Source organism: Nuphar pumila, chromosome 3, assembly GCF_984573655.1.
Source record: "Nuphar pumila chromosome 3, dmNupPumi1.hap1.1, whole genome shotgun sequence".
Lineage (NCBI taxonomy): Eukaryota > Viridiplantae > Streptophyta > Magnoliopsida > Nymphaeales > Nymphaeaceae > Nuphar > Nuphar pumila.
Window position 1 is genome coordinate 3,212,603 of NC_143251.1, and position 13,586 is coordinate 3,226,188.

Sequence of the window (13,586 nt, forward strand, 5' to 3'; positions counted from 1 at the left end):
TCTTCTGACCACGGTTTTAGGGAGAGTCCGCCACTTTACCCGAGAGTGGTGTATTGGTCACAGCTGTGAGTTTCTTTATGGTACCAAGGAAGTGGCACTTGTGGGCGTGGGGTGTCCCTTGTGTCCCCGACATTAGATGTGGAGGTCTAATGTTCCGAACTGATTCGGTTGAAGGCTAAGTTGGAACCCAGTAATAAAATATAAATTGTATGTTAAGCTACCCTGAGAAGCTACTTGACCTCAAAGATTGTACCTGTTTGGTGTATCCGCGGGCAACGGTAATTAAAAAGAGGAACTTAAAGCTGCATGCATTTAATAGGGCATGCATATGGAAAGATGAAACTTAAATGAAAGATAATAAAAAAGGAATCATGCATTGCACATAATCATGCATTTTTCATGTAATTCATTAGATCATGCATGTTTGAATCATTCTCTATATCATGACATGATTTGGTGGTAGCATATAATTTACTTATTGAAATCATGCTACAAGGTTTGGTTATTTAGTTCTTGATATATGGTGTTGTTTTACTTTTCTTGACTGGTGAGCATATGTAATTGTTGGTAGGTATGAATATTTGAATGCTGCAAATTTTATATTTGCACTCACTCAAATCATTGCATGAAATTTTATCCATGTTCTTTGTCTCACTTAGTTTCTTTAGAAGTAGCTGTGCTCAGAATTTCGGTTCTGACACCCTACTTTGTTGTTTTTTCACAAGACATGGTGAACAGTAAGATTGGACTGACTACTGGGGATGGATGAAAGTCATACTTGCGTTTGTCAGTTTCAGTAGGAGACAGAGTGACTCTAGTTTTGCTTCTTTTAGTCTTTTTAATTTCTGCAGATGTTACTTCACTTTTGAGTTGTGGATGAGACTCTTATTGGTTTATAAATAAAAGAAATTGGTTTGGTTCTTATGGATGATGGTTGCAACTTCGTTTGTGGTGGTTGGGCTATCCAATGGAAATTAGAACTGTGAGGACCTCAGATCTCTGGGAAGGTTTCCGCAACTCTTAGAAAAAAAATATTCCGCATTTTCAAAGGGTATGGATTGGGGTCATTACATAAACTTTAATTTATTTTCATCATAATTCTTATTACCTTTTTAGTGAAAATTGTTGGATTAAAGTGAATGGAAAAATAGTACTCCAGAACACATTGAATTTGATACATTTTGAATATGCTATATCATTGTTTTTTTATTTCAACTTAAAATGTTTGGTTGGTGTGGATGTTTTCTTTTTATATTCAGATTTTAACATTAGTTAGAATAGCTATTAAGATTTTATTTTGTTAGCATATAATCTTCTTAATAAATAGTTGACTATGTTAATTTATATATTTTTTATTGGCAGGTAAGTAGGTCTATAATACCGATCATATCAAGACCTGAGCTGAAACCCGAACCTATTAACCTATATGGGTATACTTTTTTCAGCCATACTCAAACTTGAACCCAACCCAGATCAAAATGGGTCTACTAAAGACCTGACCCGAATCAAAATGGGTCTTCTAAAGACCCGACCCAAATTATAATTGAACCTGTTAACCCTTTATAGCTGTACTCTAACCTGAATTAGATTGGGTCAGGTTTGAGTCTTACTTTTAGACCGGATTCAAAATCATGTCTGATAAGACCAATGCAGATATATAAACATCTTATCTTTTTAAACAAATAGGTGCATTTAAAAGGATACATATTTAGTACTGATTAGGGAAGGAAGTGTACTGGGAAAAAGGGTCCCCTGCTGTTTCACCCCATTTGGATCGGGGATGGAGGACATGAAACGTTGAATGAACTGGGGATGAAGGTTAAATTTAGAACTCGTGCGGGGATGGACTTACTTTTGCCCCGCCCCATTCTCAATCCTCGTTAAAAAAATTATTATTATACCCTTTATATATATATATATATATATATATATATATATATATATATATATATATAAAACCCTTTCTCAAATCTCTTTCTCTCCTTCCTCTAACGAGCTGCATGAGCTCCTGTTTCTCTTCTCTTCTTCTTCTAACGGTGAAAGGATCGGAAAAACAAGGTCCCACCTTGCTCTTTTTGAACTAGGGATGAAGGTTAAAATCAAACCCCATGTGAGAATGGAGGGCAAAATTTTGAAACGGAGCAGGGGTGGAGACCTTGTCCCTCGCCTCCGCCCTGATCCATTGCCATCCCTAGTAATGATGAAGGCAATGAATTATTGACCTGAAAATCATAAGCGTAAATTATGTTGAATCAATTTTTGACAACCATGATGTGTTCAGCATCAGTTAGTTTATGAGCCTAAATTTCAATGGCAAATGGCCACTTTGAAGTTCCAATCCACCATAATTAGTTCTTCCAAATAAATGACACTTACATGGTAGGCCCTTTTGTGTAATGAATTTGAATCCTGGCCGTGCAAACGGGTCAGATTTGGTTTGGGTCAGGGCTAACGTGATGCTGGATATGAGTTTTCATGAGTGTGTGTGGTTCCAGATCTGGATTATCTCCAAACACATGGTAGAACTTTGGATCCAGATATTATCTGAGCTCCTCTGATATTGGAGTGGCAGAAATGGCTCAAGTAGATAGGTTTTCTTGTGAAATAGTATGCCAGGTTTTGCGTAAAACTTGATTCCGACCCAATTCGGAATTAGGGATGCAAATGGTTCGGATTAGGAACAACTAAATGCATGGGGGTTATATATATATATAGAACATAGAGTGTTTTTTCAAGAGCTAATTCATGTTAGGCTCGTCTCATTCAAGAATGAGCCAAATTGAGCTGGACTCGACTATACACAAACATGAGCCAAGTCTCGAGGTCAATCCACTGATAAAAGAGCCGAGCCTAAATATGTCATGACCCCCACCAGTAACACAAGATACCATGGTGTTTTCAACGTGCAATGTTTCAACACATGGTGACGATACACTAACAGCTCCGACCAAACAAGGGGAGCCCTACTTATGTCATGTTGGGTTCACTCGTTTATCAGCCCTGATTGCAATCACTTGAAAACTATATTTTTCTTTCATAATAAGTCCACGAATGCAACATTTTAATCTTTTATTTACTACAAATCACAATAAAAATAAACGAGAACTTGGTGTTATTTTAGGGTATGTGATGGTTTGTTCAGGATTGGATGAAATGCACAAAAAAGATGGGATACAACACTCGCTTGGTCACCATGTGTTGAAATGCGAATGAGTCTGGGTGGTGCGGACAACTTAGACATTAATGAAAAAAATTAAAATTCAAGAAAGATCAAAGCTTGAATATGTGAATTCATAAATCTTGCTTCGTATATATCCTTTGAATAATATATTGAAGTCAATCTTTGAGGATTAACGTGAAGGGCTTCCTCATTCTTAGCTATGCACATATCAAAATCGTGATGCTGGAAACGAAAAGACCATATATATAATTCAAACGAAAAGACCATATATATTATGTCGATGGAGAAGAACTTCCATTCCCATCTTTCATACCCTTATCCTTAACTGCTCATACAAACCCCAGAATTCACCAACATAATCCATTCCAGCGAAAAAAAAGGACCCAATTTGCCCATCACAAATAAATAAATAAACAAAAAGAGAAAAGAAAACTGTAATTTGTATGACTTGAGAAAGCCATTTCTCCTGCCTCGCATCGAGCTTGCATTGCTACAAATTCACTGAACGATTCGTCTAAAAATTCTACGAAAAACCCCAAAATCCTTTTGACTCAGACATAACAACACACCTCTTCGACTTGCTTTGACAGAACCATTCCCTCTTTTTCTTCCCGAGATCCCGTCCAGCCATCGCGGCCTCATTGCCACATGCCTTCATCTCCACCGCTTCAACCTGCTTTTGACGGGAGATCGGAAGCGTTGATGAGCTTGTGCGCCACGCTCGCGATCTGAGGCACCATTGTCAATGTCGGAACGGAACATTCTGGTGAGATTCCTAATGAAAAAGGGGAGGTTAGGGGGGAGACGGGATGAAACAACGAAGGTCAACCCCTTTCGCTGCTGCACAAGAGAGTGAGAGAGAGGGGGTCGCGAGCTACCGTCGAGGCAAATTTTTTTTTTTAACTTCATTCCTCTCGTCCCTGTTCTTTTTGTAACAGGAAGCGGAACGAAAATAACATACTGGATTTTGTTAAAAAATATTATCGCATTTTTTTCGTCCCATGCTATGCGCGGAGCTATCAAACGTGCCCTTAAGACCATATTATTTGTGCAAGTTGCAGGGCCCTGTATAAAGGCAACTGAATCAGCCACAAGTAGACGGTGAGCTGAGCCAGCCACAAGTAGCTCGTTAAGCTCAATGAATCGAGCATGAACAAAAGGTGTTCGACCGGCCCGCCTACACTTAGGTGAGTTCGTATATGTAAAATACATGAGATTCAAGTTGTCATAAGCTTATTTTTTTAATAAGCTAATGTAGCGCAAGAGTCTTTTCTTACCGCTGCAAGCTTTTCTTTCGCTCTGTCATGAGCATAAAATGCTTCGCAAACCCGTGAGGTACTAAGCTGCTCAGTTGGCCAATCTAATGGCCAAATACTAAGTAACAACATATTTTCATGTGCTAAATCATTTTCATTGGCCCTGTGCACCATTCTGTGCGTAGCTACCCAACGAAAGCTGATCAAGCGCATTTTCAAATACGCATTTCATGTCGCTTAGTTCTTAGCCGTCTCATACCAACTATCACTTTCGAAAGATGCACAAACTTTGCCTTAACCTTGTGTGCCATGAAGCGTATTGCGAGTTCATGTGCTCGACACAACAAAACATTGCCACCAAATGAACAATACCTTGCGGTTTTCAATCTAAAGGCCAGTTGATGATTGAACACCATAGTGAAAAAGCACCACCCAGACTCATTCGTCGATGCCTAGGCATTCACTCGTCTAGCCCCGAGTCACCATACTCGGTTGAAACCACCTAAGATGATTTTTGAAAGAATTAGTCCTAACCCACACGCACCCCGTGCGTCCAACCGTTATGCATAAAACTTCTTGTAAGCTGAGAGGTTTTTAACCAAATCTTCAAAGGCAACATCCTTTGATCCACTGACATTGTTTAACCAAACAATGCTCTACGTTTGTGCCATTATACAGTGATGCACTAACAATGATACTGATGTCTATCGCGTGTCATACTACCACTGCACGTCACTGATCAAGCCAACGCACACTGCACATTCTTACACTCGATGCATTTTCCATTCAGTAAAGCTTTGTACTGCACATGCCCTATATCGAAAAATTGGCTTGAAAGACAAGTGTAAAATCAGTGTGCTCAGTTTGGGACCTGTTGTTGGGAGGTGAGATGGTTGGGGCTAGTAAATGAGCCCAACGAACCGAGCTTGGGCTGTTCAGGCTCAACTCGTTAAAGGTACACCCCTGTTCATAACCATTGCAAAAAAGCTGAAGACTGGCCCAACCTTAGTGTACCTCTATACCTTTCAACCCCGAAGAACAAGTCCGCACAGGCTTTTTTAGAATGAACAACATATTAATTTAACAAACTTCTCTTAAGACATTTCAAGTGTCTTTTTCTTTTTACCTACCTTTACAACTATAACCGTCCACACCATCATCACCACCACATTTCCCTATATATATATATATATATATATATATATATATATATATATATATATATATATATATAGAGAGAGAGAGAGAGAGAGAGACTGATAAATGAGCCAAATGATGCGAGCATAAAAGTGTCCAAGCTTAGCTTGTTCTTTTGCTGAGTAGAGCCGAATTGGAGCTTATAGTGAGCCCCAATGAAACAAACCAAGTTCTACATTGTCTCTAAGCTGGAAGTAATGAGATTACAAAAAATAAATTGTTCTTTGAGCTTAAATCAATAAGATTTTATCTCTAAACCTATTGCTTGCAAATAAAATGCTACAATTATATGTGCAACGTTATACTCTATAATGTAAAATATATCTAAAATATACTTATTGTTGCTTAACAAGCTTATGTAAGTGGAGTTGCGTGCAACCTGAGCTTTGAGTTATTCGACTTAAGCTGGTCTAAGCAAACAAATTCCTGAGAAACTCTTCAAGCTCGCCTCAACTTGGAGCTTGGGTAATATAGATTAAATTAAAAACAACCAACAAACAGAAAGGGGAGGATGAAAGATTCGAACCCACCACCTCCCTTGCAAGAGTCAAACGCCCTAACCACTTTGCTTATTGTCTAAACCAGACAGGTACATGACCTTATTCCACGAACCTTGATGAGCAGTTCGAGCTTAAGTGATGTTGGTCGAGATTGACTCCTCTATATAAATGACCCTGAGCCTCTGCTAAAGCTCGGTTCATTTACGTAAATGGGCGAGGTTGAGCAGAGCTTAAACAAGTTGAACTTGGGTTAGCTTGACTCATTGTACACCCCTATACATGAGTCAAGCTGAGCCAAACACGTGCTGTCAGGTAGGGGTGCACAACGAGCCGTCTCGGGCTTGAGTCATTTAAGTTTGGCTTGAGCTTGACCATGAACATAAATGAGCTGAGCTTGAACACAAGTCCAGGCTCAGTGTGCGTAAATGAGCCAAGCTTGATCAAGCCGCTGAACTCGGTTAAGCTCGAAAAGCTCAATTAAGCTCGCATAAATTTTATATATATATATATATATATATATATATATGAGTAATGGGTATGTGATAAATAATAGGTGTTAAAATATATGTGCTAAATGAGTTTTTTAGGGTTTGTTCATTTTATTTTTAAATTCTAACTGTATAAATGTGATCTATGTACTTGATTTTATAGCGATCAGCTCTTGAAGCGTTGGATTCCTACACCTGGGTGAGTTTTTATATGGTTCAAAAAATCAACTGTCCAAAATATTTGTAAATTTTTTAGGCTCCAAATATCATTTTTTCATTGAAAACACATGGTCCAGGTGTGGATTCCTCATAAATTGACTATGCCCAACACATTTACATTTATGGGGTTGAAACTGCAAAAAAAATATCGAGAGAAAACCCCATTTAGCAAGTATCATTTTGCACCTACCCATTTCTCTCTATATGTATATCATATATCTGCAAATTAAAAGCAAAAAGTCATTGTTACCGTAATGGTTAGGGTGTTAGTCTCCTCTTCAATAGTTGTTGTGTTTTGAATCCACGCCTTTTACTTTCTTGTTGTACGATAATTTATGAGGGATTTTTAGTATTTGTAACTTTTTCTGCCTTATAATAAACAAAAAAAATCATGATCTGGTATAGCGGTGGGTCATTTGTGCAGTGATAAAAGAGGTTGGGGTTCAAATCCTACCTTCTCAAAACCCTGATTGCCATTCAAACTCGGAACTGAGCCGAGTCTGGACAATCCTGTTTAAGTTGGGCTCCGAGCTCAAGCTGAGCTTGAACAAGGGCATTTTGAAACGAGCCGAGTTTGAACAGCCTCAGATCAAACTCGACTCATGTGCACCCTGTTCTTATTTTAAGGGTTTAAACAAGCCCATTGCGAGCAATGTTGCTATAATTGGTTCACTAGGTGAATCGGTTTAAAAAAAATTAAATTGAATTGAAGTTGAATAGAGCCAGTCGATTGAAACCGACTTTACTTGTGAACCAAACACGAGCTGCTTGACTTTGTTTCCCAGTCTTCGCTCCCACGCCCAATAAAAGGGAATGCATTGCGTAATATAGTGGAAAATGATGCCGTTCTAAAATATATATTAGTATTATCATCAAGCTATGTTTGTATAATAGCCACAAAATGAAGTTTTTCAAATTGAAAAAGTGTAAACATGTTATGATATCATGATGTAGATTGCCTCTGATTTGAGAGACAATGATGGGCGTAGGTTACAGAGTTGTTTTCTGTGGCATGGTCTAAATGTTTGCTTCTAGGGCTTGTTGAGCCATGTTTGTTGATGTGAGTCATGTGACCTGTAGCTGTAGGTAGGGGTGGCAATCGGGTCGGGTTGGCGGGTTGGCGTGTCAGCATACCTCAACCCGAACCCGACCTGTTTATTAAACGGGTCGGCTGTGGCAAACACGAACCCGACCCGTTTAATAAACGGGTAACCCGACACGACCCGCCAACCCATTTAATAAATGGGTTGGGTCGGGTAAACGGGTTTTCAGGTTGGCGGGTTGACGGATCGGGTTGGCAGGTAGTCAGGTTGGCGGGTTTGCGGGTTGGCAGAAGGGTTGGCGGGTTGGTAGACGGGTTGGCGGGTTGACCCACCCGCCTAACCAGTTTATTAAACGGGTCAGCCGGGTTGGCGGGTTGGCATACCCCCAACCGGAACCCGACCTGTTTAATAAACGGGTTATGCGGGTTGACCCATTTATTAAACGGGTTGGCTTAAGCCCAACCCGAACCCGCCTAAGAGGCGGGTTGGCGGGTCGTGTCAGAAATTGCCACCCCTAGCTGTAGGTGGGCATTTTCTTTTAAGATGATGAACTCTCGTCGAAGCTAGGAAAATGTCGGGTGAGGCCCCAAAACCATCCTGCCTTAAGTGGCCTATCTCTAAAAGCTAGAGACATACCTGTGCGCCAATAGGGTTTGATCCGGCATCTTCATCTCAATGCCTTCACAACCACCCTGCTGGTTGTGCCGGCGACCCGGGGTGGTACCTGTAGGTGGGAATTTCAATTCTTTCATAGTGGGCACAGTAGTAGTGATAGCACGAAGGCAATTAAAACCAAGCACATGTTGTGTGACAGTAGCTTGGTTGTCAAGATGTATAAGGAGACATGGCTCAGCTTAATTTCTTCTATCACTAGTATATTTTGTCTTTATTATTATTTTTTATGTCAAGAAACCTTCCCCAAGAACTGAGAATGGGTCCGTTCCTTTGCAAGGTAAACTTCAGCACACTTGGTGGAAGTTGAACCTAGAACAAAAGGGTCAGCACCTTCTTCCCAAGTTCGCTGTCACTCGGGTGATCAAGAGAAGTGTGACTGAGCCATTTTGTTGTTGTGCCAAACTTAGCTGGAGTTCAAATTTGAAGTTTTAAGTTTTATCATACCAGGTAGCTTTTTATCAGATTAATGTTTTTTTTTAATTTATATAAAATGTTTTTGACAAAACTCATTTTACACCGTTGTTTATTGTATGTCAGACTTCACTCAAATTTTTTATAAAATATTCAGAGTGATTTCGCTTGGGCGTTTATATCTTTCATCAGAGTTAGGTCGAAGCAGTCCTGTAACTAGAGCCATAAACTGGAGCTCTGTTAGAACAAACTTTTCTTTCTCTATACAAATCCAAATAAGGTAAAACAAAATTTAAAAATCAAGGCCAAGATGCGTAGATTAACCTAGTATTTTATTTAAATTTTTTTGGACTGATATTCAAAGAAATATTGATTTATTTCCAAAATTTGTTGAGGATAACTTATCTGGCATCTTAAAATTAGGTTTCTCAGAAAACGTTTTTGTTAAAAAGCTTCTTGAGACTATAAAACCTTTGAAATCTCAATATTTTAGATTTAATCAGATACAGTTCTTTAGCCAATCCAAACAACACTTTTTTCATAAAGAAAAACATGTATAACATGTCAAAACGTGTAAATATACTTCTGAAAATAAATATAATTCACATATACATGCTTGATGTACATAAAAAATATCTACTATATAAATCTTACCTGAAAAATCGATAGATCCTTTAGACAAAATGAAAAACAAATAGTCTAATCTATACACCACCACAACCACCAAAGTTTGTGTAGGTTTAATGGCTGCACACACTACTCCAGACTTCTTAGGCTTTTTTAGGAGAAGAGGAAGAAGAATAAAAAGAGAAAAGAAGAGAGAGAGAGAGAGAATGATTTTTGAAAAATGAGGGGGGGGGGCATGTGAGAGGGGGTATAAATAGCCATCTCCACCAATCCTAACATATTTGATATAGGACTCTCTCCTCCAAAATTATGTGGAGGGAAGAGGAGTTTTTTTTAGAAAAAAAAATTTATCTTATAAATTCCTTCCCATATAGTTATTTGTTTTTTCTTAATTTTTATTTAATTAAGATTATTAGGTTTGACTATTCTACAACTAACCACTAACAATTCTAACTAATATTATCTCTTCAAGAGGTGTGTGACATCACACCCTCTTTAATGTATTAATTAGTGATTTAATTAATTTTTCTAATTAAAAATATTAATTATCATAATTATTTATTTATCTTAATTAAAACTATATATTATTTTAATTCATATGGACTCCTGGATCCAAATGGGGGTCTACATAGGACATCCCCTATGAGGGTTCATTCCATATGCATTTGATCTAATTGATGTTTTAAATTAGATCCAATCCAAATAACACCTCAGATCCATATTAGATCCAAATGTCGATCTTAGATCCAGAATCGAAGTCTAAGATCTAAAACCACTCTAACTCACTTAGTCTTCATACTTTAGCTTTTTCAATTATCCTTAAAATATTCTTCATAGCTTGAGACGAAAGTTCATAATTAATCAAAATCAAGAATTCACAATTATAATTATAAATGCATTAATAATTCATCATTTATTCATTTTAATTATCAAAGAACAATCTCAGGTTTTACAACCTATTCCTCATAAAAAGAATTTTGTCTCCAAAATTCGATATAAGCAAGACTCAAAACAAATGAAGATATTTTTTTTGCATATTAGCTTCAGACTCTCAAGTACACTCTTCGATACCATGATGTTGCCACTGTACTTTTACTAAGAGAATAGTCTTCGTCCTCAATAACTGCTCTTTCCGATTAATGATCGCTATGAGACTCTCTTCAACGGTCAAACCTTCTCTAATGCTCATATTCTCATATTGGATCATGTATCAGGAATCCAGAACATACATCATGAGCATAGACACATTAAAGATATCATGTATCTGCGAGTACTGAGGAGGTAGTGCTACACGATATACGACCTTGCCTATCCGTTTTAGAATCGCAAACGGTCCGATGTATCTGAGACTCAGCTTTCCTTTATTTCTAAATTGGAACAAACTTTTAGTAGGAGACACCCTGTCAAGCACAAAATCTCCCACCGCAAAAGTTCCATGTACCGTCTATCTGCGTAACTCTTCTGCCAACTGTGGACCGCACAAAGTCTATCATTAATCCTTTAAACTTGCTCGGTGTAATGTCGCAAAACGATAGGTGACCACATGCTCATCAACCTCATCCTAATAAACTAGGGATCGACAAAGCCACTCATAAAGAGCCTCGTATGAAGTCATCTCAATACTAGCGTGATAACGATTGTTATACACCTCTGAGTCAGCCGACTTTGCCTATCCTTTTTTTTATAGTTGCATTGGTTCTACCAATCGTACTTATGATCATTGTCGTGAGAGTGTAAAACTCTGTAGGCTTACCCCTTGCCCCAAGATGAAAAGATCAGGTGCAATATGATTGCACAAATTTTTTTTGCATTAAGCACATGACTCCCTCCATCTTCATAATAGGCCTCTCAGTTGTGGGACCCAATGAAACACCTCGATTTGGGACCTATCGAGTCTGGGTTTATAGGTATTACTTTTTAGAGGAAATAATACAAAGTAAGCACAATAGAATCATGACATAATTTTTTTTTCTTAAAACAACATCATAGTTTCATAATAAAAAAACCCTCATAGGCTACATCATTCATGCATATTAAGAGTTCAATAAAATAAAAACATAAAACAAAATCTCATCTTCATCTAGCTGCCTATGAACACCTGTTGAAACATTTACTACTTTAATCAATTTCTGGTCGATCACCTGTAACCTAAAATTATAATTATTAAAAAGGGGCAAGTCTACAACTCAGTAAGAAACATTTATAAGCAACTGAGGACTTTGACTTATTTTAATTTTAGTTTATAGTTTAGATTACATAGCACATATATTTGTTTCTTTTAAACCCCATTAACTTTCTCAACACTCATAAGCTAGCACCCACTTGATGCTAATTGTTGTACTAAATTGGTTATACCTCAATTCTACGATGATGGCCATACTATAAATCACTATTTGTAATCTCACAAGAGTCACACGATACTGTAGCAAAAAAAGACTCGTCGTTGACTAACTGAAGAGCTATACCTGCCTCTGAGGTTTGTAATTCATGCTAGATCTTGGTCTGCCTAGAGTCTCAATCGTTGTGTAAAATATAATATCTAAGATACATTATGCAACTCAATGTTTTCTCACATGAACTACCTCAAGTTCATTATTTTCTATGTAACTTAATTAAGTTTTCTCGAGTTCTTTCTAGGGTTTTGATATTTACAAAAATTTTAAGCATGCAGAATATATAGTGTCTCTACATCAATAAACCATCAGTGGCACACACTTATGATGACTCTTACTTTGACAACCATCAGGTAGCTATTTTCATTCATCACCTCTTCTGAAGTTTATGAGATTAAGTTTAGCATGCTAAGATAGCTTAATCTTTCAGTAACCTAACTGAAAGAACGAACTTAAAGAATTTTACTCAAATAATTAATTTTGTTCTGGTGCATGTATTTTTATATTCTCTTTATGTATTTTTTATATAAAATACAATATCTCTTTGACATGCAAATTATATTGAAACTCATAAATACTTAAAATACATTTCTAGAATGCAACATCATCATATACAAGGTACAACTATGTTAAAAAAATACATGATTTCATGTAAGCTAACTCCTATAAGTAACAAACATATTATGTATTATTAACTAAGCATGCTTATAATATTCCTTACCTCAAATGGAAATGTTTTTCTCTAACCTGGAGTCGAGTCTCTCGAACCCTTGCATTTGCGGTAGAAAATATTATAAGCATGTTTATTTAATAAGACATAATCTGTTTGATACTTGTATGAGTTAGCTTATATGAAATCATGTATATTTTTAATATAGTTGTACCTTGTGCAGTTGTATTAAAGAAATGTGTTTTGTGCTACACAAGAGACAAAATGAATACATATGAGTTTGATATAATGCCAAGAATGATTTTATGTATTTATGAGTTTCAATATAATTTTTATGTTAAATAGATATTATATTTTAGACAAAAATACATATAGAGAATATAGAACTATATGCACGATAACAAAATCGAGTATTCGAGTAAAGTTCTTTGAGTCCCTTCTTTCAATTACGTTATTAGAAGTTTAACCTATCTTAGTATGTTAAACTTAACCCCATAAATTTTGAAAGAGACGACAAGTGAACAAAGCTACCAAATGGCCGTTAGAGTGAGAGTCGCTTTAAGCGTGGGCCACCATTGATTTATTGATGTAGACACACTACATATTCTACATGCTTAGATTTTTTGTGAAGATCAAAACCCTAGAAAAAACTTGAGAAAATTTAGTTAATTAGTTAAAGAGAAAATAATGAACTTGAGGTAGTTCATATGGGAAAGCATTGAGATGCATAATGTGTCATAGGGATTATGTTTCACATAACGATTGAGACTATAGGCAAACCAGGATGTAGCATAAACTATGAACCTTAGGGGCAAATATAACTCTTCAGTCTGACTCTCTGACTAGCTACTGATGAGTCTTCTTTCACTGCATTGCCTCATGATTCATGTGGGATCAAGAAGAGTAGTTTATAGTCTGACTAATAT